The sequence below is a fragment of the Leucopleurus acutus genome (genome assembly GCF_964270905.1).
Source record: "Leucopleurus acutus genome assembly, chromosome: 11".
NCBI lineage: Eukaryota > Metazoa > Chordata > Mammalia > Artiodactyla > Delphinidae > Leucopleurus > Leucopleurus acutus.
Window position 1 is genome coordinate 84650436 of NC_139152.1, and position 12238 is coordinate 84662673.

A 12238-nucleotide genomic window follows, 5' to 3' on the forward strand; every position below is an offset into this window, starting at 1 on the left:
AACCTAGTTTTGGAAGTTTTAGCCACAGAAATCAGAGAAGAGAAAGAAATAAAAGGAATCCAAATTGGAAAAGAAGAAGTAAAGCTGTCACTGTTTGCAGATGACATGATACTATACATAGAGAATCCTAAAGATGCTACCAGAAAACTACCAGAGTTAATCAATGAATTTGGTAAAGTAGCAGGATACAAAATTAATGCACAGAAATCTCTGGCATTCCTATCCACTAATGATGAAAAAACTAAAAGAGAAATTAAGGAAACACTCCCATTTACCATTGCAACAAAAAGAATAAAATACCTAGGAATAAACCTACCTATGGAGACAAAAGAGCTGTATGCAGAAAACTATAAGACACTGATGAAAGAAATTAAAGATGATACAAACAGATGGAGAGATATACCATGTTCTTGGATTGGAAGAATCAACATTGTGAAAATGACTGTACTACCCAAAGCAATCTACAGATTCAACACAATCCCTATCAAACTGCCAGTGGCATTTTTCACCAAACTCGAACAAAAAATTTCACAGTTTGTATGGAAGCACAAAAGGCCCCGAATATCCAAAGCAATCTTGATATAGATAAACGGAGCTTGAGGCAACAGGCTCCCTGACTTCAGACTATACTACAAAGCTACAGTAATCAAGACAGTCTGGTACTGGCACAAAAACAGAAATATAGATCAATGGAAGAGGATAGAAAGCTCAGAGATAAACCCATGCACATATGGTCACCTTATCTTTGATAAAGGAGGCAAGAATATACAATGGAGAAAAGACAGCCTCTTCAATAAGTGGTGCTGGGAAAACTGGACAGCTACATATAAAAGAATGAAATTAGAACACTCCCTAACACCATATACAAAAATAAACTCAAAAAGGATTAAAGACCTAAATGTAAGGCCTACACTATAAAACTCTTAGATGAAAACATAGGCAGAACACTCTATGACATAAATCACAGCCAGATCCTTTTTGACCCACCTCCTAGAGAAATGGAAATAAAAACAAAAATAAACAAATGGGACCTAATGAAACTTCAAAGCTTTTGCACAGCAAAGGAAACCATAGACAAGACAAAATGACAACCCTCAGAATGGGAGAAAATATTTGCAAATGAAGCAACTTACAAAGGATTAATCTCCAACATTTACAAGCAGCTCATGCAGCTCAATATGAAAAAGACAAACAACCCAATCCAAAAATGGGCAGAAGACCTAAATAGACATTTCTCCAAAGAAGATACACAGATTGTCAACAAATACGTGAAAGGATGCTCACCATCACTGATCATTAGAGAAATGCAAATCAAAACTACAATGAGGTATCACCTCACATTAGTCAGAAAGGCCATCATCAAGAAATCTAGAAACAATAAATGCTGGAGAGGGTGTGGAGAAAAGGGAGCCCTCTTGCACTGTTGGTGGGCATGTAAATTGATACAGCCACTACAGAGAACAGTATGGAGGTTCCTTAAAAAACTAAAAATAGAACTACCATACAACCCAGCAATCCCACTACTGGGCATATACCCTGAGAAAACCGTAATTCAAAAAGAGTCATGTACCACAGTGTTCATTGCAGCTCTATTTACAATAGCCAGGACATGGAAGCAACCTTAGTGTCCATTGACAGGTGAATGGATAAAGAAGTGGTACATATATACAATGGAATATTACTCAGCCATAAAAAGAAATGAAATTTAGTTATTTGTAGTGAAGTGAATTGACCTAGAGCCTGTCATACAGAGTGAAGTAAGTCAGAAGGAAGAAATCAAATACCGTATGCTATCACATATATATGGAATCTAAAAAAAAAAGAAAAAAATGGTTCTGATAAACCTAGGGGTAGGACAGGAATAAAGACGCAGATGTAGAAAATGGACTTGAGGACACGGGGAGGGGGAAGGGTAAGCTGGGACGAAGTGAGAGAGTGGCATGGACACATATACACTACCAAATGTAAAATAGATAGCTAGTGGGACGCAGCTGCATAGCACAGGGAGATCAGCTTGGTGCTTTGTGACCACCTAGAGGGGTGGGATATAGAGGGTGTGAGGGAGACTCAAGAGGAAGGAGATAGGGGGATATATGTATACATATACCTGATTCATTTTGTTATACAGCAGAAACTAGCACAACATTGTAGAGCAATTATACTCCAATAAAGATGTTAAAAAAGTAAAGAAAAAAATAAAATCATTCTCCAGTTTAGAGAAAACCCTTACTTTCATGGTTCTCTCTGTATCATGTCTGGTCGGCAAACAGTGTAAGCTAAAAAGCCTATGCATACTATCTATATATCTATACCTACATCATAATCCATGTCTACTTATATTTCCTTGTATGTATGTATGACTTGTAAAAAACAATATAACTTGCGTTCACATTCAACTTATGTCTTTCGTCAGACACAACCATTGCGGAGACTGTTATAAACTTAGATGTAAGCTAAATGATAATATGAAAGTACATGTCACAATGCCAATGCACTTTACTCCACAGTAAAAACATGGATCTTCCTTCAGGCCTTTATCCAGACAATTACTTATAAAGTAAGATAGATTATAAGCATTGAGGCCAGCATGTGGAATAACAGTTTACAATGGTGGGAGGAGAGAGAGATAAAATACAGATCCAAAAACTACAATGCACGGAAGTCTGGATTTATTTTGAATAGCTACAGTAAGAATAAAAGCATGAATTTTGCCGAGGACCTTGAGTCATCAAAAGTTTATATATTCATATATATTTAATAAATATTTATATATTTATTTCAGAAATTGTTGGAATAAAATATAAGTTCTCAAAGGGAATAAAGTTTTTAAGGAACATATAATTAACTCCTGGATAATATAAAAGAATTTATATTATGACATAACCTGAGGCTATAAAATGTGTAAGACTTTTGAAGAATGGAGTCAGAGCTCTGAATGAAGTTATGATAGACAGTTTATCCTGAAAATGCTTCACTCTAAATATTCTAAGTACAGAATAGGAAGATACAGTTAATTTTAGGTGAGAAAGGAAGTTATTGAATGGATTTCTAGTGGATATTGAATGGATGGTGACAGTAATTGAAAAGGGATATTCTCAAGCAATATTAAACTTCATAATATTAAACTTTTTATGTAACATTTGAAAAATTTGATCTAAAAATTTAAGAACAGGTAGGATTTCCTTCATCATTTGTTATTTCCTCTGTTGGGAGCTCATTAGTGCTTAAAAGCATAGACTTTAGAAACAGCCCAATCTGGGTGGGAGATTATCAACCCGTTATCACTGGGTTGGCTTCCATAATCCCCAGGGTTCTCATCTGCAAAATGGAGCTAGCAATTCCCACCTCATGGGGTAGTGGTGAAGATGTCATGAAATGCAGATAAAAGGCTTAGTCCAGTGCCTGGGCCAAGGTTTCAAATAATAAATATTAAATAATACAATTATCATTATTGTTTCTTCTAGGTATAAATCTGAAAGTGGGACTTTGCTGGTGGTCCAGTGTTTAAGACTTCGCCTTCCAGTGCAGGGGGTACGGGTTCAATCCCTGGTCGGGGAGCTAAGATCCCACATGCCTTGTGGCCAAAAAACCAAAACAAAACAGAAGCAATATTGTAACAAATTCAATAAAGACTTTATAAAAAAATGGTCCACATCAAAAAAAAAAAAATCTTAAGAAAGAAAAAAAAAATCTGAAAGTGAAGAAGCATTGGAAAATTTCAGCGAAGAATACCAGGTGTTAGTATCCTATAATTTGGAATTGAGTATTGAAACCAGGTTTTATTTTCATCTGTTTTTGTTTCTCTGATTTTAATAATAAAACTTGAGGAAGCCCTGAGATACAACTGACCACTTTTGGAGGGCGTCTCTCGGTGCTTTGTGTGCTCCATCTGGGTTGCAGCCATTATTCAACCTCCTTGACAGAGGAGGAGGTCACTGAGGTTAAGTGTTCTTCACAACGACACCCAGGTCGATGGCAGAGTTAAAGTATGCCCCAGGTCACATAACTCATTCTCTGTTCAAGAATCTTCCCTAATCCCTGGTGCCATTTGGGAATGGTTTCAAAGGCATTCCAACCGCAGAATCATGCCAGTGCACTGGTTATCAATTATTTTGTTGATCCTTTAGCAAATCCTCAAACTGATTTTTCTGCCCTCCTGGGACACAAGTCACAAGGCTGACCTTAACCGCTTTGGCATCCCCCCTCCACTCCCAAGGCACACAAAAGAGCAATGTGGGGCTGGTGATTTATTTTTTTCCCACGCAGGTCATGCTTGAGCCCAGACAGATAGAGAAGATCTGTCTTTAATGAGAGAAATGTACCATTACTTGGTCATAAATTCAACTTAATGGTAATTTTGGTAGGGCAGCTTGCCCAGGGTTTGTAGAAACACAAATCAAAATTCCCAAATTCCAGGCATATCCTCCTAGAAACTCTTTTGGCAACTCCATTCCCTTTGCTTTTTAAGGAAATCAATTTCCCTAGTTATGGTCCCTAGTTGCTTAGGGTAGATTTGCACAAGGTCTAGAATCACTGTGGCAGCAGAGAATAGAGTGAGTGGCATGCTGCTCAAATTATTTTTGCCAAGCATTAGGCCTTGACTTCAGTCGTCAAGGAGGCACAAATGAATTGACACACAGATTCGGTATACAGCCCAGAAAAGTAGTTTGCAGTAAGAACATTCAGACAGCTCCGTCTAAGGAAAGGTTTTATTATTTTTTTCAAATCCTCATGTCCTTGGCCAATTCTAAACCGATTAATAATGGCCATTACCACTATCAGATCTCAGAATAAGTTTTTAATCCCTGCAGAGTTGACTTTGAGTTGCTGGGTTAGAAGGATATGCAGAGTATATTCAGGCACAATGCTACCAGATACCCCGTCAAACTCTTAGAAATAGACTTGAATGTACCCTCTTGTCTTGTATCATATCCTGTGCTCACTTCCATCATAGCAACTAGCATCTCCTTTTGGGCTTAATTATTCGTATGTGATGCCTTCTACTAGACTGTGTGCTCCCAGGTGTAGGGTGATATCACATCTGAGTGTGTTTCTCTAGTTTCTTACCCCATGCCTGACATGTGACAGATGCACAGTTAACATTTGTTGAATGAACAGAAGTGTGCATGAATGGAGTTCATGCTGTTCTGATAAGGTCTGACTTTTTTTTTTTTTTGGCCGCACTGAGCAGCTTGTGGGATCTTAGTTCCCGGACCAGGGACTGAACCCTTGCCCTCAGGAGTGAAAGTGAGCAGTCCTAACCACTGGACCACCAGGGAATTCCCAAGGTCTGACTTTTAAGTCAGGGAACCTGGTAATGGCCATTTCTTTCTATTTGGTATGGTATACATGGCTAGGTGAGACAGTGCTCTGGAAGACAGCAGAGAGAAAACAGAAGTGAAGGTAACTGCCTTTCATGGTAGAGCAACTGGAGTCTGTTAAAAATATCATTTCATTCATTTGAACAAATATATGTAGATTGCCAATACAGCCAAAGCATTAGTGCCAGGTACTGAAGAATATTCAAGACGACTAGAAATCAAAGAGCTTGCAATTTAATTCTAAGATCCAATGTATAATCTTATCATAAATTATTTTTTCCTGATAACATAGATCTACCCGGATAAAAGACATGAAATTCTAGTTCTCCTCTCTGATTTGGTTTTATAGGTGGGCCTACCTGCACTGCTCTCTTCAGGTGTAGAGGGGAGTTTAACTGGCACTTTCTTTGTGTTGTTATCCACACATTTGGCATGTGGGAACGTCAGGTTTAGAGCAGGAAGGGAGGCCTGGAACACCCAGGGGTTGGTATGTTTGGATCCCTATAATCCTGTAGCAAAAGTGGAGGGCTATCACACCTCACCTTCAACTAACACAGTATTATATGTCAATTTTATCTCAATAAAACTAGAAAAAACAAGAAGTTAACAATAATAACCAACAGGCAGTGGCTTTCAAGCTTGAACAGGTATGAGAATCACCAAGAGGCCTTATTAAGACACGTATTTCTGGCCCCCACCTCCAGAGCTCCTGTGTCAGTAGGCCGGGGTTAGGATTCTGGAAGTTGCATTTCTAACAGCTTCCGAAACAATGCAGATGCTTCTGGTCCAGGACCAGCTGATCTAAGGTGAGCCCTAACAATTACCTGCTACCAAATCTTATTCTCCCATTCTCTTATATAACCCCACAGAGTGATTCTATTTGTATGGTTTTTGTCAGGGCAGCCTTGGACTGGGGTAGAAAAATCAGTTTGAATTATTTTGTAGCCATTTGTTAGTGACTGGGCAGATTTTTCATGTTGGATATCTTCCTTTTACCATTTAGCCCATTATTTATGGGCTGCATCTCCTACCATTAACTGGGAATAAGAATAATGATAATATGAATGAATGAAAGCAACATGTAAATGTTTTGTTAACAGAGGGATGCATACATGTAAAGTATTTTACTCTTGCCATTGGCCTTGCATGAATAACTATGTGAAATGATGAATTTAACATTAGCCCTTGGGTTCTTGCTTCTTTCCCTCACCTGCTCTGACTAGGAAAATAATTGTAGCTTCAGTCTGAATGGGGATATATCAGCCAGGTCTTTCTGACTTCTAGATAGCTCATGTAGTCCGGCCAAACTATCTGGCTTTCTGATTACACAGCTTTTATAAAGAGAAAAAAATATTTTCCTAAGAATCATTTTAAATTATTTTCTCCTCTCATAATGAAAGGTTTATCTAAAACCCCGAACTTCATTCAGGATTCTTCCCCACTCTTTGTCGTTCCCCATCCTTTCCTGACCCCACCCACCCCTCAGACAGCCAGGGATTTAAAAATATGTTGGAAGATTTTGATGGTGTCTGCACAATAGGATTACACTCTTCTATGTAACGTTCGGACACCAAACAGAAAGGTAGCACAGTCTGTCTAGCTCTTTGTAATTAGCTTCACGATACTGTTTTAATTGTGGCGCAGCTTAATCACTGGCTGTGCACAGATTATGCCATATAGTTAAAATAATTATGGGGATTTGATAAGATAATGCTTTGAATTCATATAATACTTCTTTTCCAACAGGCTCCACAATTTAAAAGGAGAGAGAGCAGAAAGGACAAAGAAGGAGAGCCATTCGATGCCACCTTTGGTCATTTTCTGCAACTTGTCAAGGCTGGCCAGGGTAATACATACACACACACACACACACACACACACACACACACACACACACACACACACACACACACACATTTCAGGTCATCTTCCACCTGCCCAAGGAAGCATTTTATCCAGTACTCAAAGATTCTGAAGATAGTGTGAAATGATACATACCTTGTTTGCCAGCAAATACTTAATCCGGACTATACAACTAGTAACCTAGGCAAGCCTGTGTGGATGCATTAGTTCTAAATCTAATTGTTTACATAACTGATGGCTACTGGCTCCATTAGCAGTTCTTTACCTTCAAAAGAGTGCAATCTGGTCATAAACCTTTCTTAGAACTACTATACAATTTGTATGGTTTATTGAACATTCATTCATTCATTCAAAGTAGCATGCCTACTATGTGCCAAGTGCTGTTCTAAACTCTTACAGTAAGTAAGTTAAGCAAAATTCCTACCCTCATGGCCCTGACATTCTAGATATAGGGGAACTGACAATACACAAACAATAAAATAATGATTTCAGGTATGATTAGTCCTGTGAATAAAATAACACAGGCTTGGGGAACAGAGTGGGGAAATTTTAGACAGATTAGGAAATATCTTTTTCAGAAGATGACATTGAACAGGGTCCTGATGGTGAGAAGGAATCAGGTGAAGATACGGGGAAGGGAATTCTAGGTATAAGGAAGAGAAAGTGTAAGTGGCTGAGTCTATGATGAGGTTAGTGGTTCTGGGAAAAACAGGTGGGGCAGAGGGGCTGGAGGAGAGTGAGTAAAGGGTAGAGTTGTTGGAGCTGAGACAAGGCAGAGGCCAGGTCAGAGGACTGTGCCCCATGGCATAAAGATTAAATTTTAAGGTGATGGTAGGTCGTAGAGGGTTCACATTGCCCGATTCACATTTTACAAAGATCATGCTAGTTGAGATTAGACTTTATAGGCAAAAATTGAGATGGGAAATACTAAGGGATGCAAGACTTTTTTAGACATGTTGAGTTTGAGTTAGGTATTACACATACAAGTGTGGCGTCTAATACCTGAAAATGTAAATCTAGAGCTCAGGGGATAGGTCAGAGTTGGAGATGTCTATGTGGGAGTCCTTACTGTATACATATAGTATTTATTGCCTAAGCTGGATATTGGGCAAGTGGGGAGATGAGGTGATATAAAGGAAGTATACATCGTTGTCCTACCCTAAAAGAGATTTTTAAAATGTTATCTTTCTTATGATGTGCATAATGAATAATAGAAGGTAACACAGAGTGTGACTTTAACACAATTTTTTTGCTCATTTGTTTGTTTAATAGCAAACAGACCAAAAATTAGATATTCAAATAAGTCTTATCTTTCAAAGGAGCCACATGGGAGGGCTAGCCAGTTGGGCCAACAATGCTGCCATTGCTTAGAACTTTCTTGGAGTGATTGGGGCTCCCTTTTATTTTATTTAATTAAAAATATTTTTTAATTGGAGTATAGTTGATTTACAATGTTTTGTTAGTTTCAGGTGTACAGCAAAGTGAATCAGTTATACATATACATATATCCACTCTTTTGTGGGCTCCCTTTTAGATTTGCTTTCACCACACAAGAAAGTCAGCCTAAATTTTTCGTAAAATTATATCTCATTTTTGGATTAAAAAAATGAAACTAGCTTGAAAATTCATCTGCTATTGTACTTATAACAAAAAAAACACACAAGAAGCCCTAAATATTTCACCAGAGGGAGATGACTTGACACCACTGATGATTTTAAAATGACTTTGTCATTTGCTTTGGCAGTTCTCAGAATGGTGTCTGGATATGTTTAGAGCAATATGGAGATGACTGGAATAAGTACACAACCTCCCACGTGATAACTTTGAAGGAAATACTATTTATTTCGATTTGAAGTTTTAGTTTTATTCATTCATGAAAAAAAATTTATTATCTGCCATGTTCCAGGTGGTTTTCTAGGCAGTGAAAAGGCAGTTACAAACAATAAAAAGAATAAAACAATGCTAGCTTTCAGGACTTCATCTTTGACCTGAAGAATATCTTAGCCATCAAAAATCCATTTTTGCAAATGGCTCAATTAATCAATTTACTGAAACTAAAACATTCAAATGAAGGAATAAAATTTAACTTTGCCTTTGCCTTCCTCATCTGTTTCTTCTTCCTGTCATATTTCCAGAAACCTAGCTCTCAATCTCTGATTTTTAAGTCTAAAGTGATCTGTTCCTGTATGCTATAAAATTCCCCTCAGACATGGAGAACACTTTTATTTTTCTTTCTCCCCCATTTTGTTACTAGAAGGTGTTGACAAATCTCTGGGATAAGATTCTAATATGTTAATTCGTAAGAAGGTGTAAATGATTTGATGCTGATTTACTACAGCCTGAATTTTTAACAACAGAACAAAACAGATCAAAGAAATACATCTGTCATAATGGAAATTAAAGCATTTGCAAGTAATAAAGTGATATATTTCTTGGCTGAGAACCTTCTCCCTGTTTCTGAAGTCACAGCTATACAGCTTACTTATATTGCCAATCATAATCTCTAGGAACAAGAAACTTTCAATTTCCTTCGATGCTACTATTTCTTTTTCTTTTTAAGGGATATTCTGCAGCTCTCCTGTTCCATGTAACATACTAGCAAGAGATCATAATAGTTTTGCTAGAGCAAAGGGCCAAATTTTTCCTTGGCCTTTGTTTAGCTGTAAGGTGCCTACCACTGAACTGGGGCTCTCCACCACCATAGCTCCTTCAGCCTTGTGCAACATATTATTACAATCAGCTTCACTTGTTCCCAGTTCTTTCAGCATCTGTAGTGGCAGCTGGCACATCTCCCACTTCATCAGGAAGTGCATTCAAGGGTATCCGGCTAGAAAGTTCCCCCAGCAAGCATTTCTTCATATTGCAAAATGAAGAAGCAAGGTTTCAGTTGGAGGTATTCATATCTGGGGTCAAGTAAGGTAGAGTAAAGTGGGGAGATCTTCCATCATCAAAATATCTTTATCATGGGTGAGACCAGTAAAAAAAATCCATTCTTTTTTTCTAGTAGACTGGCATTCCTTTGACCCTGGTTTTAATCAGAAAAGCGATGAGCAGAATTATGCGATTGGCACTGCCCTTGTTTGTTTTCTAAATTCTCAGAGAGAATTGTTCTCATACCATAGGTTTCCCTCAAGATCTACAATTCTGATTTCCATGGTTCAGTTTTATGTGGAGTTTTCTGTGTTTTGCCTTTGGATACCCATATTTCTCTTTCCAGCAATTAATAGGAAAATTTCATTGTGCCAATTGTGTTTTTTTCCTGTGAAAACAACCTCTATTGTCTTCCACCTCTTTTTACCTCCAGTATTCTGCACTAATATGTAATTGCATGTCAAAGAGGGTGGTGACGATGACCAGCATATGTCGCAAATGTTTGAAAACTGTTCTGGTTAACATAGAAAGAGCTATGGTTTAGGAGATTTAGCTCATGTGAAAATAACTGTGGTCCAGAGATCTAACTCCTCTTCAACATTTACTCCCTTTGAGAAGAAGCACTTTGGGGCAGTATCTCTCAAGGTCATTCATTTTTATCTTTTAATCTATTAGTATGCCTGGTGTCTTGGTAATCAGCATTAGAGCCAGAAATATTGCTAGACTTAAGCAGTCTTTGGGAGGTATTGAAATAGATGTGTCTCTTGGAGAAAAATTAATTGAAGTCTGGTATGTGTAAGGAAGCTAACAATTACTGAGTGCTTACTGTGTGCAAGGCAATATGCTAAGAATTTTTACATGTATTATCTCATGTCATAAAGTCTCAATTTTTCTGTTTATTACAGTCATCCTTTGGTATCTGTGGGGGATTGGTTCCAAGACCTCCACCTTCCCCAGCGATACCAAAATCTGCAGATGCTGAAGTCCCTTGTGTAAAATGGCATAATATTTGCTTATAACCACACAATCCTCCAGTATACTTTAAATCATCTCTAGACTACTTATAATACCCAATAAAATGTAAATACTGTGTAAACAGTTGTGAATTCAATTTAAATTGCTATGTAAATAGTTGCCTATGTGTGGCAAATTCAAGTTTTGCTTTTTGGAACTTTCTGGAATTTTGGAGGGGGAACGTTTTTGATCTGCAGTTGGTTTAATCCACGGATGTGGAACCTACAGAAACGGAGGACGATTGTAATTGGAATATAGATTTTATTTAGTTTTATTCAAATCTTACTTTTATTACTTTGGTCTAAAATATTACCTATGTAGTTTTGTGCTTGAGGGAAAGTGTATTTAGTGTTCTAGAAGAGCAACAGCGGTAGTAAATAATTTGGAATTAAACTTGTTCATGACGTACACAAATAAATTTAAAGTACACCCACAAATGTAAATTACAAAATTAGGGCTGGTCAATACAACCAGAGTGAAGTAAGCTCACAGGGCAGTTTCATGGATTTGGTACTATTGTAGTCATTGGGATTATTCCTCAATATTTCCAGTCAGTGCTCTTCTGCCATATAATGCATTAGCAAGCAATCCTTGTAGTTAGACTGTATTTTCCCACATCTTTAAAATTATGTGTGGCCACGTAACTTGCTTCAGCTAATGAAATGTGAGCAGAATTGATTAGCATCACCTTCAGGTAAAAGCCTGTAAGGACAGTGCACAAGTCCCCATCTTCCCATTCTCTAGCCATAGTGACCAACACTATTTCAGATGGGGAGGCTCTGCCAGCCTGAGTCCTGAGTAAGGATCATGTGAAGCCAAATTCAGTACTGACTTAATATAGCATGAGTGAGAAATAAATTTCTGTTGTTATAAGACATTGAGATGTGGGGATTGTTTGTTACTGTAGCACAACCTAGATTATTCTAACTAATGTAGAATGGTTCTAACATTCATCCAGAAAGTAGAAACCCAAAAAGTCCTTCCTAAATGTACCTTCTTTCATTATCTGCATAGTTTAACCAGAGGTTTGAATTGACCAGACCCTTGTAATAATGAGATAACATAGAGGTTAAGAGATCTGCGCAGTCAGGCTGTTTCTGTTCAAATACTGACCTTGCTGCTTTCTACCTGTAAAGATTTGAATGAGTTACTTAATCTCTCTGAGTATC